The following is a 12,371-nucleotide window of genomic DNA, read 5'->3' as shown; positions in this document are numbered from 1 at the left end:
GTTATAAAGGACTTTCTGTAGCATAACTGTAATTATCATAACTCATCAAGAAGACTAATAGGTAAGTTCAAAAACCACTGTTAGTCACCTGAAGTTGACCTTCCCAGTCCTGGTTTTGAGCTATTTAACATTATAGCCATTTTCTAATTTCAAATCGAACTAAATATAATTAAATTCTTAAAAGGGAATCACATTAAAAAGGATCTGATGTATCAATTAAAAAACTTAAATAGTAGTAAAAAGATCAATAGCCTTGAAAAAATTAAAAACACTTCTAAGGTGAACAGTGTCACCATTGCCAATAACACTGTCTAACGTTATGGATAAACCTTGGGACAAAATATGTTTAAAATGGTGCCGTCGTTTCGAGCCGTAACAACGGGAAGACAGTAAAATGAAGCTTATTGTGACATGAGTGTTACACAGACAACACATTGGTGTATCTATCCCAAATAAATTAAAACGATGAGTTAAAAAGCTGTCACCAATGCATAGCCTATTTAGAACAAATTCCTCCTTCCAATCCTTACGGAAGCAAGACAGCCAAAGTCCAATATAGGGTTTTATTTGGAAAAGCTTGTTTTCATGTTGCTCATACCAAGTCGACTGCCAACTGGCATAGAGACAAGTCCTGAATACAGGATCAGAGTCCATGTATGGAACAGGCACAACAGCGATAGCTGCCAAAGCAGATAGATTTTGCTGTGGTGTTGACGAGCCCATTCTCACAAATACCAACGTGGCCTGGTATTCACTAAAACTGGATGAAGCAATTCCAGGGCCAGTAGAGAACTAAGTGAGTCAGTATAAATAGTGCAATTTGAGTACTGCTTAGTTTCTATGTGATACAGGGCAACAAAAACGGCATACAGTTCAGCAGTGAACACAGAAGCTGTAGAGTGGATTTTGAGTGCAACCACCAAACCACAACAAATCATGACAGAGACCATAGAGTCACCTGATTTTGATACATCTGTATAAACAGGAACGGGTGGATGGTTCGAAAGATGTTCAGCAAATAACAGACAGTATTTCCAATTGGGAGTGTCTGCTTTTCTCAGATGCCTTAAAGATAGGTCACATTTGGGGACTGTAATAAGCCATTGTAGGATGGGCTGACCAGTGAATACAGCAATGTTAGCCAAGGACAGACCCAATTTATCCAAATGCTCCTGGATACAAAGACCAAAAGAAGCAATGATAGATCATTGTTCTGAAGAAACATAGCCCACTGAGGAAAGACAACACAACCCCAGGTGGGATGCTTTAATAAGGAATGAAGTTTCAAAGCATACAGAAAAGACAGCTGCAAACAGCAGAGGTAAATAGGAGGTTCATGAGACTCTATGTATAAGCTTTAAACTGGGGAAGTGCAGAAAGTCCCAGTGCAGAGCTGAAGTACCTGATGATGAACAGGTTCTAGCATCTTTAAGGCCAAGGTCCTGGAAAAACCGTAGACCTGTGATCCATAGTCTAATTTCAATCGAATAAGAGCATGATATATCTTTAGCATAGAACATCAATCTGCTCCCCAATTGGTGGAAGAGAGGACATGGAGGATGTTCAGTACTCTTATACATTTGACCCATAGCTGCTTGATGTGTGGTATAAAGGTCAGGTTATGGTCAAAGATAAGCCCCAAGAACTTTGTCTCAGGAACCACAGGTAGCAAAACTTCACTGATGCAGAGTTCAGGATCAGGGTGAATACTCCATTGGTGGCAAAAGTGCATGCAAATGGTTTTAGACAGAGAGAGAAGTTAAAACCATTTCTTGTGGTCCATTTCAATAAACAACTGAGGGAAGTCTGTAGCTGCCACTCAATATATCTCCTGTTTGATGACTGACATGGGATGTAAAAATTGACATAGAGCCCATTGGCAACAGTAAGAGGGAGTTGTTCAGTGATGGCATTAATCTTTATACTGAAAAGTGTGACACTCAAAACACAGTCATGAGAGACTCCAAGTTCCTGGACAGAAGAATGGAAAATTGTCAAACCCACATGAGCTTGGAATCTCCTGTCCATTAAAAAGGTTTTAATAAAAATGGGCAAATGGGCACGTAACCCATATAAATAGAAGTCTCACAAAATGCCATACCTCCATGTTGTATCATAAGCCTTCTCAATGTCAAAGAATATTGATACAAGATGTTGTCGTTTGAGAGAGCCTTCACTGACCGACATTTCAAGTTGAATCAGATGGCATATGGTAGAGCTCTGTCATCAAAACCCACACTGGGTGAGTGAGAGGAGGTTGTTTGATTTGAAAAACTAAACAAGACGAGCATTATCCATCCTCTCTAAGGTCTTACAAAGACACCTTGTCAAAGCAATTGAACGGCAGTTTGAAGGAATCTTGGGATCTTTCCCAAGCTTAGAGAAAGGTAAGATAATAGCCTGGCACCAGACATAAGGAAACACTCTCCTGCCAGATCTGGTTGAAAACAATCAGAAGAATACCAAGAGAAGCAGGAGATAGATGTGCAGCTTTTCATAGTGTACATCATCAGGTCCAACTGATGTGCTGCCAGACCAATAAAGAGCAAGTTTACGTTCCACCAGTGTAAAGGGACGATTATAGTCGTAGAGACAACCAGCTTGAAAGGAAAGAGGTAATCATTCTGCTTGAAACTTGATGGCTAAGAAGGTGGAGAATGAAGCAGAAGTGCTAGATGCCTGGCAAAAGCTTTCACCTAGAGTATTGGTGATTCTCTGGGTATCAGCTACTTCCTGGTCATCAGAGAGCAAGAGTGGGGCAGAATTATATTGCCCACAGACCTTTCAAATCTAGTCCCATATGACTTTGGAACTGGTGGTAGAAGATATGCTTGTTGCGAACCTAATCCAAGATTCCTTCTGGCTTTGACGTCTTACCCACCGAGCATGTGCACAGGCCTGCTGGAATGCGATGAGGTTTGAGAGTGTGGGATATCTATGGAAAGTATCCTAAGGCTGTTTTTGAGCTTTCTGTGCCATGTGGTAAGGCAGAATTCCATCATGGACGAAAATATCATAGTAATGTGTTGAGGTTTTAGGAATACAGTGAGCAGCTGCCTGTATAATATAGTCAGTTACTGCTGCCACACAGTCAGCTATTGATGGCTTACAGACATTGGCAGGATCAAGTTCTGTGAGAGTCCAGTTTGCTTGAACCAGCTTCCACTGGGACATGCGGGTCGGGGTACATCAACCACGGCCAGTCTCTCTCAAAATTATAGGAAAATTATCACTACCTTGTGGGTTATTGTCAACCCTCCATGAAAAGTGAGAAGATAGTGAAGGGGAGCAAATTGAGAGATCAACAGCAGTAAAGGACTGACTAGGTGCATGAAAATAAGTATGAGAACCACTACTGGAAAGAAAAAGGTTGTGATCAGAGAGCATATGTTCTTCAGAGTGACTCCTCCAATCAATATCAGTAGTTCCCCAGAGGGGATGATGTCCATTAAAGAACCCAGGATTAAAAAGGGAGATGACAAATGTTCAATGAGAGCATCAAGGTCTGATTAATCATAGGTCTCTCCAGGTGACAGATAGAGAGAACAAAAAGTGATGGTATGATCCAAGTAAACACAGATAGTTATGGCCTCCAAAGGTGTGTCGAGTGGCAAGGACGGAATAAGCGCACGGTGATCAACCAACAGTGCCACTCCTCCATCACAGAGCCTGTCATTTCTGTACAAAGAGAACTGCCAAAAAGTGACTGTATAGGCAGGTTTCAAAAATGTTTCCTGTAAGGAAAAACACACAGGATGGTAGGAACCAATCTGTGCTTTGATGTCATATAGATTAGAATGTACACCTCAGCAGTTCCATTGTATCAAGGTGGACATTTTTATTTATGAGTAAGTGAATTGGGTGGAGAGCATTTCTGTTTATGACCCTATATTTTTTCTTTACTGTCTTTATTCAAGGGAGGTCTGTCGACCTCCATGGACCCTGCTCTGGTTCAATTGGGAAGGTCTTTGTTATTGGAAGAGAATTCCAGTGAATGGGGACATAAAAGAATGATTGTTTTGCATCTTGGGGTGGGAGAAAATGTGTCCAAGGTAGTGCCTGTACCCAGAACCAAAGGAAGTGGATCTTGGGTTTGCTAGAATATATGTTAGAGACAGAGATAGGTATTGACATTGATTCATCAACTTTTAACCATGGAGGTCACAAGACTTTTCATTGGGTTTGAAAATGATTCTTTTGGAGACACAGAGAGATCTGTCTGTACTCACTGTAGTAGTGGAATGAAGTGCAACAGCATAGTCCAAGATGAAGTGGTGGACAGTAACTTTCGATCCTCAGGGTAAATAATGTTTTGAATCATTTTCAAATGCTGCACCCTTTTTCCTTACAACCATTCAGGACAAGAATAAAAGTAGGATGGGTGAGAGTCATTGAAATTGATGCAATGAGAGCCCATTTCACACTCATAAGTATCATGGTCCTCGCCACTGCAACAAGCACATATCAAAGAACCATGACATGATGTCTTCAAGTGACTGAATCAATGACACTGGAAACATCCAAGAGGTTTTGGAAAGTATGCCATTACCTTGCAATTAATGCTTTAATGGTGGCAGGTGGATGCAGTGACATAAATGTAAGAATGAGGACAGTGGTTGGCATCATAATTTCATTTTTGATGGTAGAGATACACTTCACTACAGAAACTCCTTGAGTGGAGAAACCAGCAAGAATCTCTGACTCAGAAATGTTCCTCAAATCCCTCTCAACAACAACTCCTTGTGACAAATTCAATGTAGCATGAGGCATAATCTCAATAGGTATATCCCCAATCGCCTTTGAATGCAGGAGGAGTTCACTGTGTTGAGATGTGGATGTTTCCACCAAAATGTCACTAGAGCAAAGCATTTTTACTGACTTTGGAGAGTCAGCAAGCCCCTCTAGTCCCTTCTAAATGAAAAAGAGAGATATCTGCCCTAGAGGTTTGTCTCAAAGAGAGTGTAGTATAAGAAAATGAGGTACAACAGGGGTTACAGATGTTGAAGATTGCTGCTCAGAATCTGCAAGACATGGTCATTTACCAATGGACTGTTTTTTCACTATTTCATTCAAGTTTTTATTTGGAAAATCCACAATAAGAAAGGAATATTTCGGTGCTCACTGACCCCATCCACCATGGAGCCCTATGAGGGGATGCACTACAATGTCAAACAGGACACTGTAGCAATGTCAGGGTTTCGTGAGCACTATACCCAAACACCAGCATCAGATACAATGTCCACAACACCTGTTAAGAACATCTAATACTGGTACTTGGTTGACCCTAGACCAAGTGGACCAACCGAACGACCCAAGGAGGGCCACCCCAAGTCTGCCCATCTACAGGAATTCAAAGCCAAAGTGTTGTGTTAGGGTTGGTACCCTCAACAACCAGGATCCTTTCCTCCCCTTCACAGGTCACCACGCACGGTAAACACATGGAGGGATGTTTAGATCCCAGAGAAGGTAAACTGAAAGAATAGAACTTTCCCTGGGAGGCCCCTCAACATATACAGCAATTCAAACCAAGAGGTATTGGTAAGAGTGGTCTATTTATGGACTGATGCCACCCATGTCTCTACTGGTTCTGAAATTGTGTTAGAAAGGTATTGTTTAAGAAATGGGGCCATGCAAAATTCCTGAATATAATTCAATGGTAAATGGAACACAACTCAAAACTGCATCCTGAACTAGATGGTTCCAACAACAGAGAAACCATAAAGACAATAAATGGATGAGTGTGGAGAAAAGAAATGAAAGGGTATCCTTAGAAAACGCCTCAGGTATACAGAAGAAATGTCACAAAAAAATAGTTGTAAGGGTAATATGCAGGTGAGAACATTGGACAGGGATCAGACTGACAGGTGATTCTGGAACCAGCCTCGAAGCAGATAACATGAAACCTAACAACTGTTAGTCCAAAAAAAGAAGAGTAAACACAATGGTTGATTTAGTGTTTTATGGCACAAAGCAGCTAGGCTATCTGTGCCAAAAGTCTAGTGAAAAGGTAAAAATAAAGTAAATGTAGTAAAATTCATAAAAGGGAATGAAGGTAAAACAAAACATCATTGAAAAACAGAAAAGTATAAAATCAATGTTGACACCTAGTCTACAAAGTTAAGAGAGAAACTATAGTAATACAAGTTGTAAAAGACTTTCTTTAGCATAATGGTAATTATTATAACCTGCCAGGAAGACTAACAGGTAAGTACAAGAACCACTGTCAGTCACCTGAAGTTGGCCTTTCCAGTCCTAGTTCCGGGTTATGTGTCATTATGGCCAATATCGAAAAGTAAAGTAATAAAAGTGTTAAGAGACATGCAGCAAAACTGTAATAATAACTCACCAGGATGACTAACGGGTAGTTCAAACAGCAGCATTAGTCACCTTAAGTTGGCCTTTCCAGTCCTGGTTTCAAGTTATTTAATGTAACAGCCATTTTCTAATTTCAAATCGAACCAGAAAGATTGTGACCCTTAAAAGGGAACCACAATTAAAAAGGTGTAATGAATAAATATAAAACACTAAAATGACATTAAAAAGATTAATGGCCGTTAAAAAACTTAAAACTTTATCAAGGTGGACAGTGTCATTGTCACCAATAACACTGTCTAATGTTATGGACAAACCTTGAGACAGAACATGTTTAAAATAATGCCGTCGTTGAGAGTCATAATGATGGCAAGAAAGTAAAATGTGGTTTACAGTGATCTGAGTGTTACACAAACTACACACTGGTGCATCAGTTCCAAATAAAAGAAAACGATGAGTTAAAAACTGTGACCAATGTGTAATCTAGTTAGAACAACTTCCTCTTTCCGATCCTTACGGAAGCAAGACATCCAATATAGGGTGTTATTTGGAAAAGCTTGTTTTCACATTGCTCACTCCAAGTCAACTGCCAGCTCGCATGGAGCCGAGCCTTGAATACAGGACCATAGTCCATGTATAGAATAGGCACAGTGGTGATAGTGCCAGAGCAGATAGATTTAGCTGCCATGTCTGCAAGCTCGTTCCCGTGAATACCAACGTGGCCTGGTATCCAGAAAAACTGGATAGAAGTAAATGTTAATGAGAAATGGGCCAGTCAGTTTTGAATATCAGCAAGAATGGAGTGTGAACCAATGTGACGTGACTCCAGGGTCAGTAGAGAACTAAGCAAATCAGTATAAATAGTGCAGATGGAGTACTGCTTAGCTTGAATATGATCCAGGGCAAGAGAAATAGCATACAGTTCAGCAATGAACACAGAAGCTGTGGAGGAGATTCTGTGTGCAACCACCAAACCACAACAAACCATGGCAGAGCCCACAGAGTCACCTGATTTAGAACCACCTGTATAAATAGGAATGGAAGAATGGTTCAAAAAATGTTCAGCAAATAACAAACAGTAATTCCAATCAGGAGTGTCTGCTTTTCTCAGATGACTTAAAGATAGGTCACATTTGGGAGCTTTAATAAACCATGGGTGGGATGGGCTGACCAGTGGATTCTGCAATGTCATCCAAGAACAGACCCAATACATCCAATTGAGCCTGAATGCGAATTGGAAAAAGAGCAATGGCAGATCATCTGTTCTAAAAAAGTATGGCCCACTGAGGAAGGAAAATGCATATTCAAATGGAATGCTTTGGTAAGGAAAGAATTTTCGAAGAATATAGCAAAGACAGTTGCAAACGGTGAAGGTGCAGAGAAGGTTCATGAGATTCTACATATAAGCTCTGAACTGGGGAGGTGCAGAAAGCCCCAGTGAAGAGTCAAAGTCCTTGATGATGAATGGGGTCCAGCATCTTTAAGGCCGAAGGTGTGGCAGAGCCACAGACCAGCTATCCATGGTCAAGTTTTGATCAAATGAGAGTACGATACATCTTTAACATAGAACATCGATGTGCTCCCCAACTGGTGGTAGAGAGGACACGAAAGATGTTCAGTGCTCTTGTACATTTGACCCGTAGTTGCTTGATGTGTGGTATAACGGTCAGCTTACAGTCAAAGATAAGCCCCAAGAACTTAGTCTCAGGGACCACAGGCAGTAAAACTTTATCGATACGGAGTTCAGGATAAGGGTGAATACCCTGTTGGCGGCAAAAGTGTATGCAAACGGTTTTAGAGAGAAAGAAATTAAAGCCGTTTGCTGTGGTCCACTTCAGTACACAACCAAGGGCAGTTTCTAGTTGCCATTTAATATATCTCATGTTCAATGACTGACAAGAGATGTGAAAGTCGTCAACATAGAGCCCGTTTGCAACAGTGAGAGGGAGTTGTACAGTTATGGCCGATGACAATGCTGAGGGACCTCAAGTTCCTGTAGAAAAGAACGGGAAGTGTCGAACCCACACGAACTTAGAATCTCCTGTCCATTAAAATTTTTTTAATAAAAATGGGTAAATGGCTACGTAACCCACATATACTCTTCAAAAAAAGAAATGCAAAAGGGATATTTTTGTTATTTTAAAGAGAAATATATGTAATAACGTTACAAGCTCAGAGTATGTGATGTTACACGTGTTAAGGCACTGATTGTCAGACAAAAATGACAATAAAAGTTGTGCACTTTGAAAACGGAGGAAAACATCGGATTTTTCGCCAAAACGCATGTGTGTCCAATAAATTTGTTTGAGAGATCTGCATGTTCTACAAGTGCAACATGTGCAAAATCCCTATAAAAGTGACAGGTTCTCGGTTTCCATAGCTCAGTGTTAAGCCACCGACACGCAATATAGTTACGCCAAGACTGACTGAAGCACAACGCAACAACGCCATTGGTCGCTTGGAAGCAGGCGAATCTCGATCAGATGTTGCCAGAGCTGTGAATGTCCACCCAAGCACCATCACAAGGCTATGGAATCGTCACCAACAACATGGATCAACTCGTGACCGTCCACAATCTGGCAGACCTCGTGCGACCACGCCCGCACAAAATCGCAACATCCGGTTACGTCACCTTCGGGATAGGACCACCACTGCAACGTCTACTGCCTCAACCATACCAGGGCTGCGTAGGATTTCCGATCAGACCGTCGATACATCGACGAGATTCTTAGGCCCCATGTGCAACCCATCATGGTGAACGTCAACGACATTTTTCAACATGACAATGCCCGTCCTCACACAGCCCGACTCACCACTGTCTTCTTGAGACACCATAACATCAACATTCTTCCCTGGCACTCCAGATCACCAGATTTAAACCCCATCAAACATCTTTGGGACGAGTTGGACCAACGTCTGCGACGGCAACAACCTCAACCGCAGACTCTACCTCAGCTTGCAGCAGCTTTGCAGGCTGAGTGGACAGCCATTCCACAGGATGTGATTCGTCATCTCATCGCTTCCATGGGCAGGAGATGCCAAGCAGTTATTGATGCTCATGGGGGGCATACTCTTTATTGACGTTGAGTAACGTTAAACTTCAACTGGTGAGCGTGGACTTCGCCTTTGCAGACTTTGGATGTTCAGCAGTGAATGTGCAAAGTTTCACACATGTCATACAGAACTACCCAGAATAAACTTGTCAACAATATGTCTCAAATTTTGCCTTTTGCATTTCTTTTTTTGAAGAGTATATATAGAGGTCTCGCAAAATGCCATACCTCCATATTGTGTCATAAGCCTTCTCAATGTCAAAGAATATTGATACAAGATGTTGTCGTTTGAGAAAGGTTTCTCTGATTGACATTTCAAGTCTAATTCGGTGGTCCATGGTGGAGTGCTGTCATTGGAACCCACACTGGGTGGGCAAAAGGAGGATGTTATATACGATGAACTAAACAAGACGAGCATTATCCATCCTCTCTAAGGTCTTACAAAGACACCTTGTCAAAGCAATTGAACGGCAGTTTGAAGGAATCTTGGGATCTTTCCCAAGCTTAGAGAAAGGTAAGATAATAGCCTGGCACCAGACATAAGGAAACACTCTCCTGCCAGATCTGGTTGAAAACAATCAGAAGAATACCAAGAGAAGCAGGAGATAGATGTGCAGCTTTTCATAGTGTACATCATCAGGTCCAACTGATGTGCTGCCAGACCAATAAAGAGCAAGTTTACGTTCCACCAGTGTAAAGGGACGATTATAGTCGTAGAGACAACCAGCTTGAAAGGAAAGAGGTAATCATTCTGCTTGAAACTTGATGGCTAAGAAGGTGGAGAATGAAGCAGAAGTGCTAGATACCTGGCAAAAGCTTTCACCTAGAGTATTGGTGATTCTCCAGGTATCAGCTACTTCCTGGTCATTAGAGAGCAAGAGTGAGGCAGAATTATATTGCCCACAGACCTTTCAAATCTAGTCCCATATGACTTTGGAACTGGTGGTAGAAGATATGCCAGTTGTGAACTTTATCCAAGATTCTTTCTGGCTTTGACATCTTACCAACCTAGCATGTGCACGGGCCTGCTGGAAAGCAATGAAGTTTGAAAATGTGGAATATCAACGGAGAGTATCCCAGGCCCGTTTTTGAGCCTTCCGTGCCATGTGGTAGGCAGGTTTCCACCATGGACGAGGATATAGTGGAAAACGTGTCAAGATTTTAGGAATACAATGAGCAGCTGCTTGTATAATACAGTCAGTTACTGCTGCCACACAGTCGTCTATTGATGGCTGACAGACGATGGCAGGATCAAGTTCTGTGAAAGCAGTGAAAGTGGACCAGTCTGCCTGATCCACCTTCCACTGGGGCACGTGGGTAAGGTGGCATTGACCACAGCCAGTCTCTCTCAAAAATACAGGAGAATGATCACTGCCTCGTGGATTATTGTCAATCCTCCATGAAAAATGTGAGAATAATGAAGGGGAGCAAACCAAGAAATAGCAGTAAAGGACTGACTAGGTGCATGAAAATAAGTAGAAGAACCAGTATTGAAAAGAGGAAGGTTGCGATCAGAGAGCACACACTCTAGAGAGGAAGACAGCAACTGTTCAACGAGAGCATGAAGGTCTGATTGATCATATGTCTCTCCAGGTGACAGGTAGAGAGAACAAACAGTGATGGTTTGACCCAAGGAAACATGGATGGCTACAGCCTCCAGGGGTGTGTTGAGTGACAAAGACAGGGTGGGCACATGCTGATCAACCAATAGTGGCACCCCTCCATGTTCTCATCCATCACACAGCCTGTAATTTCTGTATAGAGAAAATTTCTGAAAGGTGACTGTATCAGCAGGTTTTAGAAATGTTTCTTGTAAGGAAAGACATACAGGATGGTGGGAAGCAATCAGTGTTTTGATATCATTCAGATCAGAACGTAAACCTCTACAGTTCCATTGTATTAAGGTGGCCATTTTTAATGACGTGTAGGTGAATTGGCTGGAGAACCCTTCTGTTTACGACCATATCTTTTTTCCTTACTTTCCTTATTCGAGGAAGGTCTATCGACCTCCATGGATTCTGCCCTGGGTTGATTGGGCAGGTCTTTGTTGTTGAAAGGGGATTCCAGTGACTGAAGACGTGAACGAATGATTGATTTGCAACTTGGGGTGGGAGAAAAAGATGTATCTGAAGAAATGCCTGTACCTGGAACCAAAAGATGTGGATCATGTGGTTTGTTGGAATGTATGGGAGATGGGTGTAGAAGTTGATTCATCAACTTTTTTAACCATGGAGGTCAAAAGGCTTTTCATTTGCTTTGAGAATGATTCTCTTGGAGGCACAGAGAGATCTGTTTGCATTCCCATTGTAGTGGTGGAACATAGTGCAGCAGCATATGTCCAATCAGAAGTGGCGGACAGCAATTTCCAAGCCTCAGGATAACTAATGTTATGAGTCGTTTTCAAATGCTGCACCTCTTTTTCCTCCAACCATTTTGGGCAAAAACGAAAGTAGGAAGGATGAGAACCATTGCAATTGACACAATGTGGGTCTGTTTCACACTCATAGGCATTGTGGTTCTTGCCACCACAACGAGAACATGTCAGGGAACCACAACATGATGTCTTTGAGTGGCCAAATCCCTGACATTGGAAACATCGGAGAGGGTTCAGAATGTATGGCCATACCCTGCAATTCAGATAACCTGCCTTGATGGTGGCAGGTGCACGTGATGATGCCAAATGTCAAAACGAGGGTATTTGTTGGCAGTGTAACTCCATCTTTGCGAGTGGAGATGCGCCTCACTGCAGAAACTCCTTGAGTGGAGAGACCAGCGAGAATCTCTGACTTGGGGACGTTTTTCAAATCCCTCTCAACAATAACTCCTCGTGATTAATTCAAGGTAGCATGAGGGGTAACCTCAATAGATATATCCCCAATTGATGTTGAATTCAAGAGGAGTTCACTGTGGTGGGTTGTGGATGTTTCAACTAATATGTCTCCAGATCAAAGCTTCTTTACTGACAGTGGAGACCCTCTTGTCCCTTCTGAATAAAAAAGGGGGACA

At 41.9% G+C, this 12,371-nt stretch overlaps 1 protein-coding gene across 9 annotated transcripts in view; it reads right to left on the bottom strand.

Annotated features, from left to right (window-relative positions):
- LOC143226613 (5'-3' exonuclease PLD3-like) overlaps positions 1-12,371 on the bottom strand; it is a 52,785-nt gene that overhangs the window by 16,155 nt on the left and 24,259 nt on the right. The gene's annotated exons all lie outside the window — the stretch shown is intronic.

Source organism: Tachypleus tridentatus, chromosome 9 (genome assembly GCF_004210375.1).
Source record: "Tachypleus tridentatus isolate NWPU-2018 chromosome 9, ASM421037v1, whole genome shotgun sequence".
Lineage (NCBI taxonomy): Eukaryota > Metazoa > Arthropoda > Merostomata > Xiphosura > Limulidae > Tachypleus > Tachypleus tridentatus.
This window is presented reverse-complemented; position numbering and strand designations above follow the sequence as displayed.